General features: G+C 40.7%; 2 long non-coding RNA genes across 2 annotated transcripts; both read right to left on the reverse strand.

Moving 5' to 3' along the window:
* Positions 1-7,483: 7,483 nt before the first annotated feature.
* Positions 7,484-13,133, reverse strand: LOC137192077 (uncharacterized). Its single transcript, XR_010930501.1, has 2 exons — positions 11,671-13,133; positions 7,484-10,427 (listed from the first exon to the last, which is right to left on the reverse strand). It is a non-coding gene; the product is annotated as an uncharacterized lncRNA (long non-coding RNA).
* An 8,891-nt stretch (positions 13,134-22,024) lies between these two features.
* LOC137192078 (uncharacterized) lies at positions 22,025-27,093 on the reverse strand. Its single transcript, XR_010930502.1, has 3 exons — positions 25,640-27,093; positions 24,549-24,612; positions 22,025-23,316 (listed from the first exon to the last, which is right to left on the reverse strand). It is a non-coding gene; the product is annotated as an uncharacterized lncRNA (long non-coding RNA).
* Between the last annotated feature and the right edge of the window lie 135 nt (positions 27,094-27,228).

Here is a 27,228-nt window from a genome sequence, read left to right on the forward strand (position 1 = left end):
GGAGCGAGTGCATGTGTCTCCATTTGGTTTAGCCCCATGTAGTTTCTTAAACATTTGTTAGTCGCACCTGACACTGAGAATTGAGGCTTGACGTCCTATTTTTTTGTTCAACCACTAAAAAATATATGTATAATATATGATCATCATCATTGTAACATTACACAAACAAAATCAAATCAAATGTTGTAAGAAAACCACAAGTCTTTCATCTAAAACAGGCCTAAAAACCTTTTTATTTAGGATTTATGTTATGTTTCTAACACTGTAACACTTTGAGATTCACTGCAAATGAAAAGTGCAGTTCAAATTCAATGCATTTATTTATTTTATGTTAGCATTTTAACATTAGTGAGTTGTGGGAAAAAAGAGAGAGAATAGGATCGAACTTTATGCTAATATTAAACGTTAGCCGGCTAATGTGCCGTTAGATTCGCTTGTTGTTGTCATTGAAGTTTCAGGCTGTTTCATACTAAACTGGAAAAAATATATATATATTTTTTTAATTTTTAAGTTATTAAAGAGTTTAAGCTATTTTTTCGGCCACTTGGGGGCAGCAGAAACAAGTTGTGCACATAACACTGTCATATCATTAGCTTTCAAGTTGATATGTTGAATTTAGCAAACAGTTTCACATCCAGCAGTTACAAAGCAACATTATCATTCATTTGGAGTCGTGTTTCTGTCCACCTTGTGAATGTAAGTCCAATATTTACTCCTTTGTTCTCTACCAACTCTACCAAATATCTGGCTCTTCAGCTGCTCAATGCTCCACTATGTTCACCAGCTAGTCGCTAACTGTCTGTTTGCTGCTGCTAAAAAAATTAGATTATAGCCGCTTGAATGTATTTGTTTTGATGGCAGTGTAGGGAAAATTAACTAAAGTCAAACACTGACACTGAGAACACAAGAGAGGTTTATATTTTCAGTTTCAAAGGTTATATTACAATTACAATCTGTGACATACAGTATATAGTCTTGGACTAACATAAACATTAGCAACCAGCTAACATCACCTGCACTTCAGGTCAACTCCGTTAGCCATGTATTTAGCTAATTTAGCATAGTGTGTCTTTAAGACCTAACGTTATGCTAAAACAACAACATTACATCAACACTAGCTACTTAAAAACTACATTTTAAAACTAGCAACCAGCTAACATCACCTGCACTTAACCTCAACTTCGTAGCTAAATACTCCTAGATTTAGCTAATTTAGCATAGTGTGTCTTAACACACAACAACAACAACATCACATCAACACTAGCTACTGAAAAACTACATTTTAAAACCATTTAAAATGACTTTATCACATCTGTTTAAGCTATGCTTGTATCTTAAGTGCCTTCCTAAAAGATACAGACAAGTCATACTATGGCAAGTATATTGTTACAGTTGAACATCCTTTACAGGCCAGAGTTAACATTTAGCTAGTAGTTGTATTTGGTCACCCAGCTTCAAAAAACAACTGCTAACTTGTGAAAAATATGATTTGCCTCGGCTTCAATGTTTTCAGTATTGTCCCAGTCGGCTTTTCCACCTTAATGATAGCACCTGTCTGACCCAAATTCACTTATCTGTGAATTTCCAGTTTGAAAAGTATGAAAAAGTATGTAGCTTTAAAAAAGCTGTGTGTGTCTGTCTGTCTGTGTGCGTGCTCGTGCTTACAGGCTCATTGTTCACTCCTCCACACCTCTGTGACTCTTTGAGAGGACAGTAGGGTGCAGGGTGGGGTGGTGGTGGTGGTGGTAGAGGGGATGCAGTGTCATCCAAATCACCATCACCCTTCCTCCTCCTCCTCTTCCTTCTTTTACCACTCCCTCTGTCCCCGCTGGCCCTAAAGAAAGTCCTAAGGCCCTGACAACGGGACATCCCTCTCCCATGGCTTTTACCGCGGCCAGTATACACGCTGTTGGCTCATTGTGACTCACTGGACTCTGACAGCACAGCCTGCACTCACAATGTGTTTATTGGACACGGCTGCATGTGGCGCTTCACCCACCCACCCCCACACACACACCAAACACCACACACACACACACACACATGAATCCCCCGGGCCCCTAAGATCCGTCTGTGTGGTGCCATCGGCAGGTGGGGCCCCGGCTGGAGGGTGAGGTCATTTATATGTGGACGATGGGGAGATAGGAAGCACAGGGGGGAGGATACAGGCCAAACAGAGAGGCTAAAGATATTGTCTGTGTGGACACCGAGTAAAAGAAAGCAAGGAGAGTCTATGTTAGGACGAGAGGTGTGTTAATAGAAAGTGTGAGGACGTAAACAGAGGTCCGACGGGGGGCCGGGTAGTAAAATATTTTCCCAACTTTTCAGTAACTAAACTCATCATTCCAGACTGTATTTAAACTTTAAATTACAAGAGGTGGTTCTTTAATAGACATAAATCATCCACATGAAAGCAAATCATCAAAGTAACACTATTATTCATAGTATCATTAAATTAGCAAAATCTCCAATGCTTCTGAATTTCCTATTATGCCTTAATGGTAAGAAGGGGAGAGATATCTGTGAGGTTAAATACATAAAAGTCCACTACACATAAAATCACAGTTATATGAAGGCAGACGAGCCAAGACAGAATAATTACCTGTAGCTCTAAAAGTCTATTTGATGAGCTTGCAAGGTCTTGTTAATGGATTTTTAATATTTCTTTTGTCATCCTGGTTGTTGTTGGCATCCATCCACCATCCAACAAAACTGCACGCTGACCTGATGAAATCTCAAAGGTGTGTTCAGATGTTATTTATTTGAATTTGACTGCTGGAGTGTTTTGTGATGGTGTGTATTCACCCCAAACAGCCAAGGTACTGCGTGTTCATACTTGAGCTTTAGACTAGCTACCTAGACTTGTATTGTGTGTATGTTTGTGACTAATCAGCCTCTGTCATAAGTCATAAAGCCTCTGAATAAGCAAGCATATTCCCCTCAGTTTAAGACATTTTTAACTCATACAGACACTTTGTCTTAATTTGCACCACCAAGGGCAAGTTCGACTCCACTGACGTCTTTCCATGGACTTTGGTCTGAACACACTTTAACAATTAACACAATTTATTGTGATCAAGTTTTTATTTTTCAATTCCGGAGGGTAGATCAAATATAGCAAATAATAAGCCCCTGCATACATCTGTAGTACTGAACATAGATCATTAATAACATAAGCATGCTCCTCCAGTCCTTAAAGAGATATGCACACCGTACAGAATTTAAATGACTGACCAGCACATGCAACACTATAATCACCTCAATTACATCAGTATTTATATATTTTACTGCTATGCAAAGTACAGCTGAGGGTGAAGAGTGTCATCACTTTTGGTATTTCGTCATTTTTTTTTTACCTAATGATGGCTCTAGATGAAAAGTTATTTTGCAATTATTATCTTTAAAATCAGTGCAGTTCATCCTGAGGAGAATATTTGTACCAAATTTCACAGCACTCCATCTGTCGAAACATAAAAATGTCACCTACTGGTGGATGAAAAGTCAGAAAATACAAACTTCCGAGGCAATAGTTGCTGAGATCTTTGAATTTGGACCAAACTGACAGACTGTCATCTGTAGAATGGTGTGGCAAAAAAAAAAAAAAAAAAGAAAGAGGACAATAGAGACAGACAGACTGACAGGAGGGTAAATATAAACCTCGGTGAAGGACGTAACCTCACAAACCCACACAACAAACAACCCACAAAGACTTTCTTTTACAAGTGGTCTCACTCGTATATATCTCTTTTTGTATGGACGTGTATTTTGTGTGCGCCACCGTCCTCGGAGTGTGGAGTTTGCCGCCTACGAGTCTTTCTCTTTGAAATGACAACATGCTGGCCGCTGTCTTGTTAGGGGCGGCGATTGATTGAGCGCGTCTGGCAGGCCTGAGCCCCCTGCTCGGTTCATTTGTTATACATTTATAGTTCATAATCCATCTGCTCTCACCTCTTCACGTTCCATGTAATTTTTCATTCTCCTTTTGTATCAGGGGGGTCATTTTTCTATACGGCTGTGATAGATAGTTTAGTGTCGGCTGTCTATAATTGGCCCAGATAGTGGGAAGACTCACATGTGTTTATCATTAGAGCCTCTGTCTATGTGTAGATCTCCTCATCATCGCTCATAATGGCTGTCTGAACTTTAATTATGGCACTAAACTGATTCATTAAGCCATTCTTGAACCTGTTTGAAGGTTGCGCAATAGTATTTTCATTATGCATTTAATAAGGTCCGCTCAGGCCACAGTTTTTCCTTATTTTTATGTCAGAGTAAGATGCATCCTTCCCGCGTTTCGCCAGCAGGTGACAGTAGAGGACCGTGCATGAACGAGCCGTGGCTGAGTCATTCAGAGTTTACCATCTGTTGCTCTGCAAGGGTTCCCGGGAGATGCCAGACACGGGAGGTAGACCTAATGCTTGTTACTCAGGCTCATCCCAGTTTTTTTTTTTTTTTTTATTATTTCTTTATTATTTATCTCCACAGTTCTCAGCCCTATTTTTCCTGGTCACTTTTTAAATTACAGTTTTGTATGACAGAGCCAGAGGCAGGCTGAGGTTTACTTTCCAACCTTTGGGTTAAGTGAAAATGGGCTGGAAAAAAAAAAAAAAAACCCTCTTCACTGCATGTAATTGATTTTAATGATAGCTTAGCATGATTTAGACATAAAAAACTCATATCAACAGCTTTTGAGCTGCACATAAGCCAATGCTAAACCATCCCGCCTGTCACCTAGTTACTTTTAAGAAGCTACTGTAGCTAAAGCAGCAAAGATGAAACATACTTCTTGCAGGAGCACAAACTACAGGATGAGGTTAAACAATGCTGTTAATGGATTTCAAATGCAGCAGCTACGGGACTTTTCTGACCTTGTGGTTTTTTTCTGCCAAAAAATGGTTGTAAGTATCTGGGATTAATGTTGACCTATTTCCTGAAGAGGGATTTCTTCAGATTTACCAGCACAGCTACTTCACCTATATGTAATCAAATCCAAAGGAGAGTAAGTATTTAAAAAAAAAATCCCTACAAAAAACAACAATCCTTGGATATTGCAAATAATTTAAAAGCTGTGTTTTGGTACAAGGTTGTATGGATGAATTCACAATGCAGTAGTCAGCTTTTGTTAGTTTAATCCACATTTTTTACTATTAAAAAAGCACAAATGTCTGTGTATCCACTGCTATTATGCTATAAAACTAACCTGAAGGAAGCAGGAAACGTTAAAGCAAGGAAATTAATTAATTAAGATTGTTCTGTTATAAGAAAACTGTGTAATGAATTCTAACTTTTGAAATGTTATTATGCTTCTACGTATACACATCAACTGTTAAAAATACTAAAAATGTTGTATTTTTATACCTCACTTCTATACAACACAAATTCAGAATCTATGAAAAGATTCTCCAGGCTTTGTTGATTATGAAGATCAGGGTTGTATCTCTCCCGGGAGATAACATACTGTACATTTCTCCCAGGTGTATTACAGAAAGGTTGGTCTTGAACAAATTTTTCTTGTCATGTCACATGTTAGATGTAGTAGTTTTGTATACAGGCAAACCTCCAGCTCATCTGTATGCTACAGTGGAGAGTATTACAAGCAGATACTTTGATGATGATCAGACAAAGATGCTCCAAAAATAACAGCGTAATAGTGAGAGCTCTTTTCAGTGTCAAGCAAGAACTCATCCACAACCCCTCAGTGGGTGTTGTAATCTGTATGGATGAATGACCTCTCTCTATCTCTCTCTTTCTTTCTCTCTCTCTCTCACTCTCTCTGTGTGTGTGAGTGTGTGTGACAGAAAGCGACAGAGGAAAAAGAATCCTCAGAAGCAAAGCGAGGGAGGTGTATAATGAGAAAGAAGGAGCTGGTGGAAAAGGTCTGATCTCTCTTGCCGTGCCAGTGAGTGCACACTTTGGTGCTGCTGAGGCCCCGGTGGCTCGTTCCCCTTTCTTTGTCCTCATTGCTCCGGGGGACAGCGGTGCTCCGGGAGGTGATGAGGATCTTTTTTTTTGGTCATGTACACGACCAGCCATGTTGCAATAAATCTGCCCTGTGTAGCTGTAAGCATTATCTCCTGAGCACTGTACTGGCATACTGAGCTACAGCTCAGACCCGGGGGAGACTGTGCTGTGCAGACAGGAAGAAGGGACTGAGAGGTAGAGAAAGGGTAAACTGATGGATGACAGAAAAGTGTGTGCTCATAATTTTTCAAGTCTATCATAAAACAACAGTCAGGAGCCCAAATGAACACTGAGATAGCTTTTCTTCTTGCTGAATCATGCTCATATTTATACTGGTCATTAGTAGATCCCTTCATAATGCATTTACAAGGTAAGTGATGCACTCTGTCTGTGCAAAAATGTAGTTAAAAGTTTATCTGAAGCTAATATGAAGCTTCAGCGTCCAAGTAGATATCTGTCAACGTCACAGTCCCTCTTTTTGTTATTATACTTCCACTGCAGCTCAACAGGAAAACACTGTCAGAGGAAACACAAAGAGTGTTTTGTGGTGTAGTTACATGTTGCAATCATGTAATGAGATCCCCCAAATCTGCAAGATTTGATACTGTCGTGAGACCAAAACCTATACTCCCTGACCATATCTGGCAACCCAACCTATAGTTGGAGGCGCTGCACATTAGTTCTGAGTAGAGGGATAAACTGTTGTTAGTCAAGAAATAGTTCCAACACCTAACTGCCTAAAAAACCAGACATTTTCCAGTATACATTTCTTTATGGGTTAATAAAACGGATAAATAGAGTGGATGGGACAGCTTTAAAGGTGTTGGTAAATCTTTGCCGTGCTAGCAGTATGGCTCTAGGGATGGCAACGTCAGTCTGTGTACCACCACTTTGGTTCAGACCGAAATATCTCATAACTATTAGATGAACTGCAATGATGACATTCATGTTGCCCGAGGGATGAATCCTACTGACTTCGGCGATATCCTTACTTTTACACATTATAAGAGTTGACAGTTTTGGTTTTTAAGTAAGATGTCTCAGATGAGATTAAATTAGATTCAACTTTATTGTCTTTGCATGCAGTAGGTACCAGTAAAAACAAAATGCAGTTCAGCATCTAAACCAGACAGTGAAAATAGTAGCGAGGGCCTATAAGTGGATTTAATGAGGATAGAATAAACAGTATGTAAACGAGAAGTGTCCATTAAAATTATATATCTGGATAGAACATAAAAGTTATTCTCGTCCTTGGAAATAGTAGTTCGACAAGCAAATCTCCAATTACTAGCTCTTTTTTGGAGCTTTCCATCACATCTCATGGTCTCCCTCAGTGAATGGACTATGCCCACTTGACACGGAGATGGCTTAGTCATCATGACATGACCTAAGTATGGAATTTCGGTGGAAACAGATGGTCATATATAGGAGCGGATCATGATGCCCGTCTCTGGTAGAGGATGCTTCTTTTGCATCAGATGTGAACGGCCTCATTGACCTTTTTTTTTTTTTTTCCACGCCATCCACTGACTCAAGGTCAATGACAATGACCCTCAATATATCAGGTCACTACAAACACATGCGCTGCTCTGAATCAGTGTTTACAGGTAACCATAGCAACTATACTTGTGCTTCATGCTACATTACATGTTATTCTTATTATACCTTTCAACAACCTACCAAGAACATCTCTGGCTGGAAGAGCATTTCTTCTGGCTGCGCTGCATTCTCGTCTTCTGAGGGCGGACTGATGATGGAGAAATTACTATCTCTGCCTCTGCAATGAATATCTAAAAAAGAAGTCCTAGCTATTTCATTCCAACACTAAACTTGATATTTTTCTGTTAGTGTAGCTCCATAACATTACGTCAGCTATCATGCTTGAAAAAGAAAGAAATACACCATCAAAATATGCCTGGAAATGAAAAAAGTACTTTACATTGCTGTTTTTCTTTACTAGTGATTACTGTATTGGGGATGGATAAGCTGTAATGGATGATTTTTGCACTTAGCAGCTCTCACATGTTAATGTGTATAACTGTCTAAATTTTAGAGCTGAGTGTGGATGAATACAACATCAGTGCATCAGTAGGCAAGCTAACACCAACCATAATGTTCTTTGTCCATAAAGACCTCAGTTATGGGATTGAAATGGATTTTCCCTCTAGCTTTATTGAATAGAAAAGTGCTGCTTTCTTGTGCCCTGTCACTACTCTGTGGCGGACATATCCCAGGCGCACCCACAAAGCTAGTTTATTTGTTCTGCACTCATAAATAGACCAGCTTCATCTTCACCCACGACAGGGTGTAATTCCCTATGTTATTTCATTATGGCACATTTTTGCCCTCTTAGTAATACTTAATAGGTTTAGCAGATTGACAAGTGGGGAGGCCAAAAAAAAAAAAAAAAAAAAAGCGTGAAGGAAAAAGACAGATAGAAAAGGAGCCAAAGGTGGAGGGACCAACTGACAGAGACAGATGTGTAGAGAGTGAAAGAGAGAGGCTGGGGTTGGAGAAATGAAAGAGTGATTGGTTAAATGAAAGGGACTGTGCAGCGGTTCGCTCCAAGTTCTGCGGTTGCGGGTGTCTGTCCAGGCTTAGCAGCCTGCGGATGAGAATGGGCCACAACCACTAAGATGTGCTGCTAGCTTTGGCTGGCTCACTCTGCCCCTTTTGGCTCGGTGTTACCCTTCTCCTCTATAAAAGGAGAGTGCTGGCTAGCTTCAGTTTGGCCACACTCCTTATAGCCCAGAACAACCTCTGGCTCTTGGGACGGCTTACTCATCCCCATTTGGCACCATACATCTCACAAAAAGCCTCCATCCCCCAACCCTCACAATCCCAACAAGCTCCGGTGGAAAAATTGACACCGGCAACACTTTCTCATGCTTAAAAATCTCACTGCTCTAAAGCGTTGAACCTATATAAATCCGTTTGTAATTTTTTCTTTTTCCTCCTCAGTTCTCCATTGAAAAGCTACAGCCTGAGGCTCATTATGACATTTGTGTGGAAATTATGGTCACAAGAGATAAAACTGAATTAGAACAGTAATAAAGAGTGAAGGTTTTTTTTTTTTTCCAAGGACATGCACAGACATGCAATGCAGGCTGTTAAGAATTTAGATGTCATGATACAGGAGGCACTAGATAGCCTGCCGCTTGTGCTCATTCAGCTGGTACTCCTGCATGACCCACACTTCCAGAGGTCTTCTTGGGTTCACTCAGTTATAAGGAATTGAGACACAACCTGAGACCCTGAGCTGAACAGGCTTTGCAGGGTTCAACTACAATTTTGAATTGGTTCTTACTGGATCAGATCTGGTTTTCTGGGTCTCTTTCTCTTCAGGTCTCTTTTTTGGTTTTATGCCAGTTGGGTTCAGATAGGTTTTCCACAGGTCCAAAACTTTGGACGTCTTACTCAGACCACACTCCGGTCATTTAAAAAGATTGAAACTCTGCTGGAAAACCACTATAATCCTGTTTGCTCAGTGACATCATGACATTGCAGTGCATGGATTCAGGATTAGCACCTATTTTTCTTGGAGTGACAGCAGTGTGGTTGTTGAAAGAACATCAATAAGCAAATTTATGGTTAGTAAACTGATATCCCATAATCCACCCCTGCTCACTAGCCCCAGATTGTCTTTGGTGAATTACCCTTAGACAGACGGAGAGACCCCTTCGCCTGTAAACAATGGACGTTGGCAGTCAATAAACAGGAGGGCGTGGATACACAAAGCGCCACAAAGCCTCTGGTTCCATTGTAGCCATGTGTGACACCATGTGAACAAGAATCAAAATCCCTTCTGTCATTCATCTACTTACCAGCGGTCTGCTGTTGCCATGACTCCTCCGCCGCCAACAGTAGGACTTTCTCTTTTGTTCTTCACGACTGCCATTCCACTCTGGTCCAAGATTTTATGGCATGTTGTGATTAGTCATTAATTATTCTGCTAATGTGCCTGGTGAGTTTATTCTCCAAAGAACGAGCACAAGCAAAGGCCTGCAATCTTTAATCTAACCAGTTTGTATCATCACAGGTAAAAAAATTGCTCACAAGTGAATGATGTCTGATGTGTTGAAAATCGTTTACACAGCAGTTCTGGAACTTTTTGCCACAGCTCAAGGCTTTGCTGAGTCCCTGTTGGCTAACTGTTAGCCGTCGTGCTGTGAGGCACAGCCACTCATGAGTGAATGACAGTTTCTTGACAGCTTCATTAAGACCACAGATGGTAGGGGAAGTGGTGAGGAACTAGAACAAATGTAACGCTAGTGAAATGTGAGGGAGGCCGCAGGACCTTTTCACAGCTTGCACGGCTGGCTCATGTCCAAGCAGCCTGTCCGGGCAACCCGTCCCCTCTATCTGAAATCTGGCTTCAGCAGAGATCATGGAGCCCCTGCAGGTGAGATCCGATGTCATGTTGGTAACTTCTCTGAGGCTGGTGGGTGAATTCCAGCTGCTGCCCCCTACAGAATAGGAGGAGGTGTCAAGAATGAATGTGTGGTAATATAATTACTTACATCTGCACTTACATTGAGGAAAAATCCCATCAGCTTTATGCAGTAAAATAATCAGTCTTGTACAAGCTTTAAGACAGTTTGGCAAATTAATGGGAACATGGATCTGACCACAAGTGTTTATTAAGCTTACATGCTCCATCTGGTGTTTTTTTGACAGATGCTTTTAAAGAAACGGCTCCTTCGTTCAGTCATTATCTATTGATTCCCATGTTAGTCAAAGCTCCATCGAGGTTTTTATGAAAACTAACCACAGAAAAGTAACCGAATCGATAAATATAGAACAAAATGTCATGTGGGAACCCACAGGACGGGGCTGTCATTTGGCAACAAAATGACATGCTGCGTAAACCGTTGGAAAAATCCCGTTGTCATTAGATGAACCAGCTGCAGAATGATTTCTCAGTTAAATTTAAAGAGTTATTAAGGGGGGGGGGGGGGGGGGGGGGGTTACAATGGAACTGTGAGCAAACTGACATTAGGATAAGTGTGACAGAACTTTCCCTTAACTTATTCCTTTAAAACAGTGGAGGAAATGGTCGCTGAGGTATTTGGATGTCTCATTTTCTGTCTGGCCAAACCAGTCGATGCAAAGTATGAGGACATATCTGACCAACCGCTAACTGACCACTCCCCAAGTCCAGGAGGACGGGGGCTATCAAAGTGAGCAAATTATTGTGGTTTCAGTAATGCTCCTTCAGTCCTGTTTTCCTTTACTTGTCCTCTTTTTTTAAGTCAAATTTCAGTGATCAGACCTGCCTGTATGTATGAACCAACTGATGTCATTAGATCATCAGAGGAAATAAAGGTAAGAGGCATTTTTACATACATTCACCTCAAGTTTTGGAACTTGGACTATGTTTAATATAGACATCCGACATTATGATAGTGTATAAATCACAAAAAGTATGTTTGTCCCTTTTAAGAATGCTCAACTTTCATGCTAGCATCAATGGTATTTTTTCTTAGCATGATTTATAAATACTTAAAAGCATGCTTACTTCAGTCCATTTCATTAAATTGCAGTGATCAGACCTGCCTGTATGTACGCAAATACCCACAAATTATCATCATGAGAGGAAATAGAGGTAACTTTGCAAACAGAGCATTCAGAGCAGACATTTTTACATTAATTCACTATGTTTAATACAGACATCTGACATTATAATAGTTTTTTTAAAAGCATGCTTACATCAGTCCTGGGGTCAGCTTCATCTGTAGTGACATCCTCAGTTACAGCACCTGCTGCACTGATTTCTTCGCTGGTACATTCTTCCTCTGAAGTTTGTCCTGTTGATGTTATCCTGTTGTTGTTACTGATTTTCAAACCAGAAACCCCCCCTCCACCCCCCCATCCCTCAGCTACACCTTTGTGTGAGACGGCAGAGAAATGGTGATATGCATCTGGCTGCAGTGTACTGTGGACGAAGAAAAGAATAAAGAAGTTGAGCCAGATGAAAATAGAAAGTCCGACAAATAGAGTTTATTTTAGAAAAAAAAAAAAATCCTTGAGAAATATTAACTCAACAAAGACAGAGCTGTGCAGGTGGAGAGGCAGACAAGAGATTAACACATTCATTTAGCCTTACAAGAGGCAAGATAAAAGAAACCCTGAACACAAGTGAATGTAGTTCAGACATCACACATACTTTCGCAAGAGGAATGATTAATGTCTGCGGAGGAGAATGTGCCTGATTGGCCTTTTCAGACCCGTGCTTTTTCATACACACACACACACAAACAGACACGCACACGCACAAGGCCCAGGAGTAGGGGGTTATCAAACATAGGGAGGGGATGAATAAACTCATGTCTTGAAGCGGTCAAACTAAGAGAAAAGTCTCAGGGGGCCAGAAGATAGAGTTGCCAAAGGATCTGTCTAGACTGTTTCCCATCACCTACACAGCATATGGTAAAGGCTGATAACTGAGGCAGAAATGAATAAGACTGATGCATGTTAACAAGGGAAAATGACCAGATATGCTAATGAATGTGTCCAATAGCAGCAGGGTGAAGGAAGAGGACTGCAGAAAGGTGGGTGGGTTGCTATCAATAAGTTCTCAAAATCCTTGAGGGTGGAGTGTGAACGAGATTGTCCTGACATTTGATTTATCCCTCATTTCCTCAGCTACCGTTATCTCTTGAAAATAATTATCTTCCCCCGAGTCATGTGAGAAAAAAAACCAAAACAAACTGTGTAGATTAGTCCCCGGTGTTTCATTTGAATCACTCATTTCCATAACTATGTTTACTAGTCAATATATTTTTGTCCCTTATGTGTGGCAACGCTAGGGAAATGTGGTGAGCCTGTCATGAGCCGGGCCAAAGGCTTGTCCACTGAGCGTCTCATAAAACAAAGTTGACTGCAGTGAGTCTTACAGCTGGACAGACCCTGAATCAACACTACGTCCGCGCCATTAGCGGTTAAAATGGGCCGTGGTGCACATATCCAACTGTGCAGCTATCCACTCTCCGTTATATTTTAGCTCCACTCCCACATTTGGTTTTAGTTTTGCACAATTTAAAAAAAAAATACACCGTAACGACAAAGATAACAAATAATATACAGTGCAGAGAGAAGCCTCCACCTAAATAATGATAAAATTTCAGTTATAGAGAACACAACATTAACATACAGAAAATAATATGACTACATATAAGTGATGACAAACTAATAGTTATAATATATATATATAATAATAACAATAACAGTAGAAATAACAATAATAAAATCAAAATAAAAGCAGAAAATGTGAGTGTGTGTGTGTGATATTGGTTTATGGGGGAAAGCAGTTACAAAACAGCAGTTAAACGGTCTTTTAAACAGCTTTTGTGACATTTTATAGAGGAACAGTTCTTTGCCAGGTGGGAAAAAACCACTAAATCTTATCAGGAACTGACCTCTGATGATTGACGAGTTGAGTAAGAATGGACCAGTGAGGTCTTGAACTGCTCAGGAATATTCCCCCTTTACTTGAATGTGTCTTATAAATAAAAAAAACCACATACTTGTGTTGAGAAATATGGATGTCATAAATAGTAAGAATCTGGAGTTTTTGAAATAGAGGAGCAGATGAGATGTGTGACTCTGATCAGGTTGCAATCATAATAAAATGTTTCTTGAGAACTAAAGTTTTGTGGAAAGTAGGAAAAATGCTCATCCAAACTATATTAAAATATGAAAGATAAAGATAAATTAGACTGTAATAAAGAATAAGGAGACAGTTTGTGGTCACAAGACGACTAACCCTCCTTAAACCAATAGATTTATTTATTTTTCTGCTAAAACAGTCAGTTTGATTTCTCTAACTCAAACTCTCGTCAACAATAATTCCCAAGAATTTTGTAGTTGACACTTGAGGCATCAAGGAGTTTTTTGCCACTGAAAATGATAAAGTTAGATTTTTTTTATATTCAAAGATCTATTAAATCTGAACCATGTTAGCGAAGGCAGATAAACTAACATTAGCATCCTTAATCAGTGAGGATTGTGTCATCATTAGACATTAGACAAATCATTAATATAAATAAGGGATATTAATGGTCCAAGAGTGGATCCCTGTGGAACTCCACAGAGTAGTGTTGGGGTAGCAACCCTTCATACTAACAAACTGTCTTCTGTTGGAGACATTATTTTTAATTGTTTGCATGCAGTATCATGAGAAATATATTTATTTCCTATAAAATATGATGATTAACTGTATTAAAAGCTATTGAAACATCTATGAACATACTACAAGTAAATTCATTACTATCAAGTGCTGAGGTGGTCAATCAGGTGAAGCGAAACCATAAAAGTGGGTCGGAGCCTCCCATTATAAACAGGGTGAAGTAAAAGCGCTCTAAAAGCACTCAAGAGAACAAAGCGTTACTAATGCATGTTTCCTCGATTTCCGTGGGTTTCCACTCAATTTAATCTCACTTTCTTTTAGAACATATTTATTCGTACCTGCAGAGGCGGCTTAGTTTCTGCATTTTTGTTTTTATGCTATTAAAACTAGGCAGCCATTAATATTGAACAGATGCATTCCTTTGCCTAATGATAGGCTTATAAATGAATGAGTGAATGAAAATGAATAGTGGCAGATTCATGCCAAGGGATCAGAACTTAGTGTTATCCTACTAAAACACGAGACCTTTCACTTGTAACAGATGTTGAATTTCAACCACTTCCATGTTCATCACACACTTGCTGTGCTGTGACTTTGTATGCATTACAAAAAAATCTGCTGCATACACAGAAACGTGCAGCATCCTGGACGTCCTTGTGCATTTCCTGATGCATTTCCTCATTTCACAGTCGACCCACCACGCCATCCTTCGTACTCCTCGGACGCCGACTATCATCCGTCCTTCTCTTCCTCCTTCTCCTCCTCCTCCTCCTCCTCCTCCTCCCTTCCCTACCTTTAGGACCTGAGCTCATTGTTTTCGCCCTGCTGATTAACCTCTCCCCGCCCCAAGGAATGTCTCACATTGGGTTCTGGATGAATCCGGGCTGTGCCAGCACCAAAACATGCCCAGCTTTTTCTAATGAGTTCCAGCCGCTCAGGGCTCTGGGAGAGTCAGCCTGCTGTGATTGGCACCTGGTTAGGAGGACAGTGTGACTGTGAAATAGGATGAAAGCAGAGTTTAGTATAGGGCACACTGAGTCCATCCCATAGCAATCAAATGAGAGAGCCAGGTTGTGTTTGACTGACTGCAATTATGGCAAAAGGCAAAGTTTGATGTTAGAAATGTTTCGGTACTTAAAGCTCCTTGAGTGTTTGAAATGTTTACCAACCTGGCCAGTCTTTGGTATCATTGGTTAAAAGAATAAAAGGGGTGCAAGATAAAATTATCTGATAGAAACCAGCTTTCTTTACCTGACAGCAGAGTATAATTTAGGCAAATGGCTCAAATAAACAGGGAACACAAAAGGAGAAGCAATCCATGGATGTAGTTTTAGCCATGCTAGCTGCACAGCTCTAGGGTTGGGGTTATGGTCTGTCGGGCAGGCCACCACTCCAGACTGAAATATCTGTTTGGTTGTGTGGGCCTTTCCTGACTGTGGTCAAGTGACTGTTCCAGGAAAAAGAGGTGTAACAACAGCATGTCTGCTTTGTTTTGGGAAATGAAGCACAGGATCACCATCGATAGCCCTGTGCAGCAGCAGCACACACATGCATTCCCGGACTCTCGGGTTAGACATGTCTGCTCTGTGCCTGGTCACCCTGACAGGACCTCCCCAGCAGGAGCGATGCTTCACATAATGGGAAATCAATTCTATTTTTGTTGCCTGGGTAGGTGGGCTTAAGGAATAATTACTCAGTCAAGAAGCGGGAGACATGGGAGAGAGAGAGAGAGAGAGGCTATCCTCACAGCATACACCACTGTGGTCTTCCTGCTCCTGTGCTGATGTGAAACCAATACCATTATCCAGTTAAATCCGCCATGGAGTGCTCTTGCTCTGTAAGAAAAAAACAGCAGTGTGAGGCCGCGCCATCGATGTGTGGAGCTCCTTAATGAGATTCCTTGGGGTGCATTCTTGAATTGCTCGGATTTCATGATTCTTCTAGCATTGGCTTCTTTCCGTCTGGGTAGTGGGTCTACAGGGAGACAACAAATGATTACACACTTAAACACCCCGATGCTCTTGCCAGGACACTTCATTTGTATCAGTCAACCCCCCCCCCCCCCCCCCCCCCCCCCCCCAATCCCCCCTACACTGCATCCGCACCTAGACTAAGTTCCTAATAGGCGGATGAAAAAAACAAGAGGGAAAGTACAGCATTCATTGCAAAACTCCTGAAGGTAATCTCCTTTTTTTCGTTACTCCACCAGCAGGGCCAGATTTACCAATATTTTCAATTGAATCACCTGTCAGATGATGAGCCACCCCCCCCCCCCAACCCTCAGGAAAACAGGAAGACAAGGATCATGATAATAATCCAAGAAAAGACACCTTCATTCGATACAGAGGAAGAGGCAACTAACCTATAGATAAAGAAAATTACTTTCAGGAGAGGAAGACAATGCTGCACCCAGTGGTGGAAGAGGTCATCAGGTCCTTAAAGTTACTGGATTATAAGTCAAAGTCCTGAAAGTTTTACCTGTCTGATATGATTATATACTTGTATTCTTCCTCTTCTTCTTCTTCTTCTTCTTCATAGATTTTAACTATACTGCTTGGTAGTTTCAAATGTAAGGATGTGGTCTGTCTGTTCTGATCACATTGTAATTAAAATCAGTTCTTTGTACATTCACACCTTGCATTAACATGCATTTTACTTACAGTATCCAGATATCCAGATACAGATGCCATGTTAACCCCGGGCAGTAATGGGGTCAAGTAGATAGATACATAGATAATTACTCGTGACCCTGTTGACTTATGAGCTCACCCGATCACAGTAATGCCAAAAGCGAGACAGTTTTCCAACCGCCCTTCATCTCCTCCTCCAACGTTCGGTTCAAACCCTGAATCAAAACTCCACCTTTTCTTCAAACATCCTCCCTCCATCATTCTCCCACTCCTCCCCTTCCCTCACGCTGCTTGCATCGCAGCGGGCTGCGCATCTTTTGTGACTGTGTGAAAAACACAATGAAGGTTTTAAAATGACTGAACTTGGGGTTGAAATCTGGATGCATCTCTCCCCAACCCAATTAACACAGAGTCAATAGAGAGCAAATTAAAAAGCCCCCGGGTGGCGGACCTTGCCAGAAAATGCCAACAGAATCAAGACGGTCAAGGCCAGCACAAAGGCACGAACCCCTTTAGTTCTGTACAATCCTCCTGAGCCTCTCTGATTAGAGCAAGGGGAGATTATTTAGACCCTTTTCTTTCATGGTGAGGGTAAATGAGGGGAGAGGGTATCCATTCAAACAGGGCAAAGGGCTGGGAAAAATGGCCGACTTCGAGTTGGAAACCATTGAGGCTGCTCACTGAGGTGTGAACAGCCCACCTCCCAAAGACAACATCCACAGTGGGAAAAAAAAAAAAAATCTCAATGAAAATGGAAAACAACTCTGGTAGGCCGGGTTAAGACAAACATTGGGAAATACCAGCCTGTCCAATAAAACCGGGGCAGGATTTTACATATTTCACGTGATATGCACTGTTTTTACAAGCCATGAATACTTTTCCATGTTCGCCCTTGTCCATTCTCTACGGACTGTAGTCAGCATTGTATATTGTAACAGTAATTACAAATATGTTTATGGTTTGTTTTAGCCTATTTAAGCTCCAAGATGAGTGGGATTTCCCTCATGGAATGATTCAATGTGTGTCACACGGTTCAGAAAATCACATTGAAGTACTTAAAGGCGACTTTGTGTCCCGTTCTTGATTGAAAACGTGCATGACAGTGAATTGTCCTGATGTGGGTAATCCCATTCATCAGTTTCTCTCTGCTCATTATTGCTAAGAATTATTTTCAAATACAACATACCAGAGTCCTGACTACACTCAGGTTTCCAGACTTCCGTTTTAATGGATTTGTGACCTTTTATTTCAAAAGTTGCTGGTGTCAGTGGGATGAGTGAGTACCTCCCTATCCTCTTTTACTACCTTCTTAATTAGGTCCTTTCACTCATCTGACCACATATAATGCATGACTCCCCCCTCGTCCAATTTAGTCACAGCATGCCAGATCGTAGGTTAGAGATCCCCTACCCCTTCCGTAGGACCTTTAGTAGTCAATGTGCCCTCATTTTAGCCAGAGAGCCCTTTGGAGACACCTTTCACTGGGTAAAGCCCCCTCCTGGCAAGATGTGAAGCAGCGAGGGAGCTAAACTAATTACAGCTGGTCCTGTCTCCCTCTCTGTCTAAGCCAGGGGCTTATCCAGCACAATGGGGCCTTTAGCAGAGAGCCTATCCTCTTTTAGCTCCACGGTATGGAAGCACTGAGGCCTACAAAGGGACTTCCATTAGTGTAATTAGAGGCAAAATGAAGTGCAGTTTCGCTGTGTATCTGTACTAAGTTGTTTGGCATGTTTTTGCCTGCCTCTTTTTGTCTGATAGAGGGACCTCTGGATTCTTTTAGCTTTTGTCGAGCACTTTGGGTGATAATGAAACATACCCAAGGCTGTGGAGCCATATCTGATGAAGGCTCTTTTACTTGTTTGTTTATTTTCCTTTTGTATTGAGTCTGAAAGAAAATAAGGTAATCTTATTCCCATGGCAACCAGCCTCAGGGATAATTTGTGAGGGAAGATTATATCTTAAAAACGTCCTGTATCTTAACACCAGATTTTTTTTATTCTACAATCATAAAATTTAAACTGCTGGCTATTTCACATGAAGCCTCTTAGCACACAGGGCTTAGCTTGGATATAATTGTGTGTATTTTACTAGAACCGTCTGAGCTCAGACAAAACACTTGTATCAGAGTCAATATTTGCTGACTGATTGAGCCATAAATCCATCTTTTTTTTTTCCTAAAACAAAGAATTAATCAGCACATGAACTGGTTTTCCCTTTCGGAGCTGTGCAAAGTGGTATGAAAACCACCAAGCATTTAAAATATAAAATATTTTTTTTAATTTCTAGATTCAAGAATGGTAAATCCCATATTCAGATACAGTACAAGAAAGAGTCTACTTTCACTTTTCTTTTGTTTCAGAAAAATAAAAAGCTTCTTTTTTAAAAAAATAAATAAATAAATAAAAAGAGATGTCATAGCATATCATTGTAAATTTGCAGAGGGTCAAACAGTATTTGCAAATAAGGATCCCTAATGGTTATAGTGTGTGGCACATGTAGCACAGTAGACCTGTATCATCACGATCAACACTATGACAATAATTACAAGTGCCTCCAAGTGACTCAGACGTTAATTTTTCCCAGAAGTGTGAACAAACCAAATCTGTTTTTTTTTTCATATCAGATCTGGGCCACTTGCATATGTGGTCCTAGATCAGATTCTGTCGTCATCATTTGGTGTTGGCACCTCACAGCCCACTAAAAATAAACATGGAGGAGAGCAACAACAGCGACGAGGGTCAATGGAGAGACGAGGAAGTTTCAGATTTGTTGGACATTTATGGAGAAGCTTCTATTTAAGCCAAACTGGAAGGAACTTATCTTAACTGAATGCGAGCACAGACATGTCGTCCATGTTTATGACTTGACTGTCGCACAAATTACGTCATTGTTGTTATGCTTGTACTCATGCGGCTCGCATTTCAGTTAAACCTGCTCATGCGTGACAGTTTAGGACCTCATCGGTGTTCACACTGGAGCCGGGTACATGAAAACAAAAAGATCTGATCTGACTAAAAAATTGGAATTGGACATTAAAGCCTGTAATGTGAATGTAGCTGCTGATTGTGTGTGTGTGTGTGTGTGTGTGTGTGTGTGTGTGTGTGTGTGTGTGGTGGAAGGATTTCACATTTGCTGTGATCCAATGGCTGTGATTCAGTGTGCTGATTGAGAGCAGGTGTGTCTGGGTGTGTCTCCACTCTGTAGTCTACTTATGCCACATGTTAGTGGCATAAGAATTTGTTTCTTTGTATGCAGGTCAGGGTCCACACCAGGTGCCGTTTCTAAAGGCAAGTTGGGCTCATTTAAGGCTGAAGACTGCTGTGAACTCAGTCGGTGGTGGTGGGTCAGAGAGCACTGCTGACTGATATACAAAGTTGTCAACTGACTGTGAGGAAGCAAGCGACCTGCAACTGTTTCCCCTCCCTTTCTGCTATAGTTACATTGACTATTCCTCTCCTTTTTAAATACTTAATAAATAAAGCGTATTTTATATGAAATAATAAACTAAGCTTTTAAACCTCTTGTCAATACTGGTTGGTCAATTGAGAACTTGCAGACCTACAGTACTGCAAAGTATTGCAGTGGTTGATACACCCAAGCAGCAACCTCCAGGGCTGAAAAATGAAGCCAACGTGGAAGTGCCAAAAACCGCAGTTCCTCAAACGGCCACTTGAGGCTCCAAAAGTGAGTCAATCCCCATAGACCTCCATGTTAAAATGCCCAACTTTACAGCAGAAATAAACATATTTACAGCCTGGTACTATAGCTAATTTCCTCGTTCATGACAACTGAATGGGGGGTGAATTTTTATATAACTCACCTATTTAAATTTTATTAAAGCTTAAAGTTATGCTGTTACAGGCAAGTCGCTACCAGAGCAACAACGTTATTTCAGTATGTTTTCAGTTCATGAAAGTTAGGCCTAACTGTAGCGTTTTGGTCACCTAAAAAAAGTTCAGTGTTTGGTTTTTCTAAAAGACCCCCTAAGGAGTCGGATGTTCAGTTTTTCAGGAAAGTACATTTCGTTTTAATGGTTTTAAGCCTGTTTTTCGCTAGCTAGCATTAGCATTATCACAGTTAACTATAGATTGTAAATGCACCGTGTTAACCAGGCTAGCAGCTAGCGTTAGGGTCGACTCCACCCTCTTATCCAAATATGGTCACTTCTGGCTCCAAAAAACCAAGATGGCGACGGTCAAAATGCCAAACTCGAGGTTTCAAAACAGGAGACCACAAACCAGTGGGTGATGTCATGGTGGTTATGTCCATTATTTTTTACAATCTATGGGTACACCACATATTATTACAGCAAGAATACCACAGTTGCTGTAAAATTATTATTATTTGGCATTTTTCTCCATTATTTTACAATGAAGAAGGACTGGAAATGAGAAAGGGCAGCAGGAGGACATGTAACAAATAATGGGTCCATGGCTATGATTAAACCACAGACATTGTGTTTACATCATGAGCATCTCAGGCCAAGGACACTGTCTCAATGTTTTTTTTTTTTTGTTTTTAAATGACAACCTTTTGTCACTGTGTGAATCATCCTTTGCCAGTAAATCCGCACCAAGCTGGTTGTAGCACACACTAAGAGTTATTAGCAAATACTGCCCGGCACAGGTTTGTATCATAGCAACTGTCTAAAACTTCTACAATGAGCTCATCTCTCCCAACAGTAGGAAGGCAGGTGTTCAAAGCATTAGCCAAACTGGAGGAGTCTAACGTCCTTGGGGGGGGGGTTGGTGAAACCAAGTATCCTAAGATATCCCATCCCAGGAGGCCTGACCTGGGCTGAGTGATGGCTTCCCCTGCCCCCTCAGATCGTTGGCCTTGGCCTGGCAGAAGAAGAGTGGATGGATTGCGGCCATGGTGTTGGTGTTCATGGCCTGCAGGTGTGAAAAGGCAGTCTCCATAGAGGGATTTAGTGGCTTTGGGGGACGCTCCTTGTTGCTGGTATCATTTTACTGATGGGACGTGCTGCCGTCAAACATGTTTACATTCAGTCAAGACTCTGTGACTTGTTATTGCACTAAACAGCACTTAGCAGTCAGTTTAAAGGGGAGAAATGCAGTTCTCCAGCTGTGAGCGCTGTAGGTCTGTTTGAATAATTATTTAAAGGATTTCTCAGTGAAATAATATATGAAGGAAAAAGAATCAAAGCTTCAGACACTATATGCAAAAGTTATGCAGAGCACATTGACTTTACTTAAATTGAGTGCTGACTCTATTTGCTCTTCTGAAGTTGATTTATGCTGATTTACTTCTTGCCTTTCTCTGTGTTTTGACATCGCAGAACATTTCTGCCTGTACGACACATGAATTCTGGAAGAAGATTAATCGGCTACGGGGCCTCAGGCAAGCTTTTACCAGATGGGCCCCTGTTCAGCTCCTGTCCCTTCTGCTTTCTGTACAATGTGTACTGTTTTTCCATGCTGGAATAATACCTGAAACCAGGTTTACAAAACACATTAATGAACTTAGGTATAAACAACACTGAGCACACAAGTGAAATGATGAAGGTCTTAAAACTAGATTTTTCCACTAGGACCCTCTTTGACACAAGGCCTAAATATTATGTAATGAAGCAGGACCTACCTTTAGGCCCTTATTAAGTCAATAGTCAGGTCCCTATATGAGCAATGAAACAGGTTTTGTTTGCCATAATCATTCCTCCTGGTCATACTAACCATTAGAAGATCAAATATGCTCACAATATAAGTGACGGGAGACAAAATCCACATCGTTTTATACAAAAATGTATTTAAAAGTTCTTCTGATGCTACTTTGATGCTTCAACAGTCCAAATTAGACAAATCAAGTAGATATCTTCCACAGTTAGAGTTTTTAGTGTAAAATTCCCTCGTTGGGTTTCCCCAGACAGTGTTTCTCTATTGATGATATAAAGACGTAATTTGGCATTTAAAATACAGTAACTTTGAAAGATATCCACTTGATTTGACTATTTTAAGCCTCCGACATCGGGAAGGTGTGAATGGAAAGGGTTTCTGAAGCTATTCGACCATCCGAAAAACATGCCTGAGGGAGCGTACCAGTCCCTTCATCCCGCCTTGACTGTTCCCTAACATGTATTACAAGACAAAGGTATTAAGAAAGCCAGTCTCTTCGATAAGAATGTGTGTGTGTCCTTTTTATTACTGTAAATAAACTTTACATGGCGAAAAGCAACTGGACACAGACAAATGGCCAATACAGAACGAAACAACAGTGTCATCAACATCTTTTCATTGTAATTCTGTCTATGGTTTCATAGTAATTAGCATGGGGATCGGGGTCCATTTTGGGCTGTCACGGTGATGATGACAGCCCCTGTTGCCCCCTTCAGCTGTGCTGCGTCTCACGCTAACCCTGTCGGCTTCAGGGTCCATCGTCCATCTGCTAACGGGCCCTTCCTCCCTCACGGTCAACCACCTGGATATCCGTCAGCGCCAGGGTCTGGGGCTTCAAGAGGTGCAGGGTCTCCATGAAGTTAGTTCCCAGAGGGGTCTGATTCAGAATGTGGCTCGGGGACCTTTGTCGTCATCTCCTCCCTCCTAGTTATCTCACTCATCGCTTGTTTCCCCAGCACCAAACCTAGTTTCATCGTAATGGTAACGATGAGAGGAGAGTCCAGGCATCGACAAATGGGACCAGTAACAGGCGTCAAAGAATGTCTGGCGGACTGCATTCTTTTAACGAGGCTTGTATGACTGAAAGACTGAGAGAGATCGACTGGTATGTGTTGTTTGAGTGCCAGAGAGAGTAAGATGTATCACACAAGACCTTACAAGTTAAATATTTAGTGAGAAAGCCAATGAAAATATATGTATGATCAAACTAGGGTCACAAATTATAGGGGTTAAATGCAAAAAAATTGTTTTCCACTGAGAAAATGTTTCAGTTTAAAATGAGGAGGGAAATGTCCTCAACATTCAGGGAAAAGTTTGTTCTTTATGTAAATGACCAGGAAACATTTAGTTTATTCTGAATTGGAAAAATTGAGCAGCTTTTGACCAGATATATGCAGCTTAAAGCGGCAGAAAGTAGCACAAAGCATTTACAACCTGTAAAACTCACAGATCACTTAAAAATATAAAACCCTTTTTCTAAATTTTAGCAAAGATAGTTATGGTTCTCCTGTGGTCTCTGAGAAACAAAACAAAGGTTATTCGTGCATCAAACATACTATTAAAGGATAAGGCTGGTGTTGCATAGTGTTACCCAGAGCAACAGGGTGGCTAATTTACAGTATGTGTGTTTTGCTTTGGATACAAAAAGGGGGGGGGGGGTTCCAATAAGAAAATACAGAATATCACCAACCTTATCCTTTAACATTTTTACAAAACAAAAAAAGTGTCAGAGAGATAAAAGATAAACTATCTGTTTGGCGTCTTGTTTTGTTGCATAAAGCACCCAAAACCCCACCACTGCACCTAACAAGCTATCAGTTTTTCCTCCTGGTGTAAAAGAAACATAAATCAAAAGAGGAAGAAAGTAAAAGATGTGAAGACATGTCACAGTCATGCATGTAACTTTAGGAGTAGGGACAATATTTCTATGTCAGATTGGAAGTTCATAGTTTTTTACCGTAGCATTGTTGGTAGGTTTAGATAGATACATTTATTTGACAACAATAAAAGTACATACCAGACTGCAGTCACCCAGTCCTGACATACAATTAAATTAATTGAGGATAAAAAAATAGATCTAAAAGCTTATTTCCGCTGTGGTCTGCTTAGAGGAAAAGGGGTCACATCGCTGAAAGTGAGTTATACAAACAAGCAAAAACACATTCATGATTGACTTTTCATCAACCATTTTCTTACCAAAAGTTTAAAACCCTCTCAGTCTGCTGTTGCTACGGAGAACCTGGAGAACTCTTCCAGAGAACTGTAGCAGTGTATAAAAATGTATTTTAGCCTATAGAATAATATTGGTTGAACTACCAGGGGCTGTAATCTTTACAATTTTGTAAGTGAGACCAAATTTAGTTTTCTTCTTCTACTGTAAGAAAATTGAGATTTTGGAGATGTGCCAGCTCTGGATGTGTGCAGGGAGAAAGGTTGGATATGATATATATATATAAGATGAAGGTTTATCTTAGCTCACTCCCCCCTAATGCTCTTGTTTTTCTTTTTTTCATTTTAAATATCATCTCTGGCCATAATGCAGGTTACCAGAACAGTCACTGAGAAAAGGTTTTGGTTTCTGCACAAAAAGCATATTTCAATTTCAAAAGGCTGCCGCTACGTACATCACATTACACTGTGAAGCTGTAGACAGCTGCACTGATTAAAGTGCATCTACTGGTACTGATACTAAAGTGTATTTGTTTTATCAGATGTGTGTGAGATAGACAACCGGAAAAACATGGCTGATAACTGTATGTGGAACATTATAGCTGTCAACAAGCATCGGTCACAATGAAAATGTATCTGTACACTGCACCTCTAGAGAAGAAAAATACAAATAATATTCAGTATTCAAGGGTAATATATAAGCCATGATAAAGTAAGTAAAGCATCATTATAAAAAAATGATGAGTAACATGTTGTAGTATATGTAGTTGGCTTGCATCACGGCTGTATTTCCTGTTGGAAGAGAAGAAACTGTTGCAGCAGGAATGCAGAGAAGTGAAACTATGTTACATTTGTAATTCACACAACCTGGAAAAAAGGCAGAATATTGGCTCTGTTCGCTGTATGTTTATAATGTTAAACATGCAAAGATAGTTGAAAAACATGCTTCCCTTAAGGGAGGAAAGCTAGCTTACACATGCTCCTCGTGAATGCAGATACAGAAACGATAGGAAGGTGTAATTTACCGAGGGAGAAGATTGCAGCGCCGGGGCATCTGTTGATAATGTGCCCCAGTAAAACAACACAGCTTTATCTGGCAAACACTCAGTGAAAATTACCTGCCGTGATGTGGCCTGAAGGTGACTAGTCAAATTGTTCCTTTGTTGTGGCCTGCTCTCGCTGCGCTCTTTCTCACATCAGTTATTGAAATCTGTGTAGGGCCTCCAGACAATCACAGAGGATAAAAATGTAAGGCTACGTCTACAAATACAGCCACAAGTTCATTCAGAATTTCATTGTGACAGAGGATGACGCTCACAGAATTTTAATGAAGCAAGTCGTTCAAATTTATGTGCCTGTATCCTTCTTTCAAGACTTGTAGATGGCTTAGTAAACCTCCTTTTTCTGAATATTAGCAAAGGTAGTTATAGTTTTTCTTGATACTGTTAAGATTTGTGGCCCCTGCCGGCTTCGGAGCGATGCTGTAGCCATTACTACTCAGTGAGAAATGAATAATGAAGAGTGTTCAGTGGCTTTGAGGGCAGAGTCGAGTGGTAGAATTAATGTCAGGGTTGAATTAATAGACGACTGTGCTCTTTCAACCTTAATGTATGAGGATGAAGGTCTGCTAATTAATGGCAAAAAAAAAAAAGAAAAGAAAAGATGATAAAAAACCTCATATTGAGGCTGTGTTCATGAGATGAAAGTCATAAATGCTGCTTGTAAAAAAAAGAAAGGCAATCATAAGAAAGGAGTAAAGCTGTTATATTCCAATTTTCTTCTTCCTTCTACCTTTTTCAGCTTTTCTTAAAGAGAAACAAAGACCAAAGTTTTCTTAACTCCCTCCTCCTCCTCCTCCTCCTCTTCCTCTGCTTGTAAGGGTTACAGAGACAGTTTGAAAATGGTCTTTGATGCTCTAACAGCCACTGTAATTTTCGCTCTGCCCAGGAAGTGTGCTCCAACAGCCGCTTGACTGACATTAGTTTGCTATCCATCGCCATGGAAACAGCATTGCACTCTAGTCCTCTGGTTTATTTACAGACAGACAATCCTAAACACGAAGCCTGCTGGATCCAAGTCTGGTTTCACAGACGAGGACCGACACCTGTTAACGGTAATCTATGGCGATCAGTCAAAGACATAGACTGATGAAGCCTCTTTAAAGGGAAAGTCCGTCCTTTAACACTTTCATTTCTTATTTCTGCAGATTGTTTGCAAGTACAGATATGAAGGCAGATCAAGAAAGACCTTTAAACCGGCGACCGATGTGAGCGAGGACATGCTGCAAACCTCCACGACCCTTTACAGAACAGAAGATAATGGATGCTGTCGGTGTCCTCCTCTGGCAAAATCAGTTTTATTAATATAGCGCCAAATCACAACAGAAGATATCTCAGGGCAACATTTCCCCATGAGCGGCGCTTGGCGACAGCGGCGAGGAAAAAAACTCCCCTTTAAATGGGAAGAGACCTTGAGCTGAACCGGGCTCTAGGTGGGCGGCCATCTGCCTTGACCGGTTGGCTTGAGAGAGAAAGATGGAGGGAGGGAAGGAAGGAGGTGGAGAGGGGGGAGAGACACATACAGAGAAGCACAGCAACAACAATATAACAATAAAAATAATAGAAATATGACTAATAATAATAATAATAATAGCAGGCGTAGGTATCAGGGTTCCGCAGCATCAGTCCATGGAAACCTGTGACCATGG

The sequence above is a fragment of the Thunnus thynnus genome, chromosome 11 (genome assembly GCF_963924715.1).
Source record: "Thunnus thynnus chromosome 11, fThuThy2.1, whole genome shotgun sequence".
NCBI lineage: Eukaryota > Metazoa > Chordata > Actinopteri > Scombriformes > Scombridae > Thunnus > Thunnus thynnus.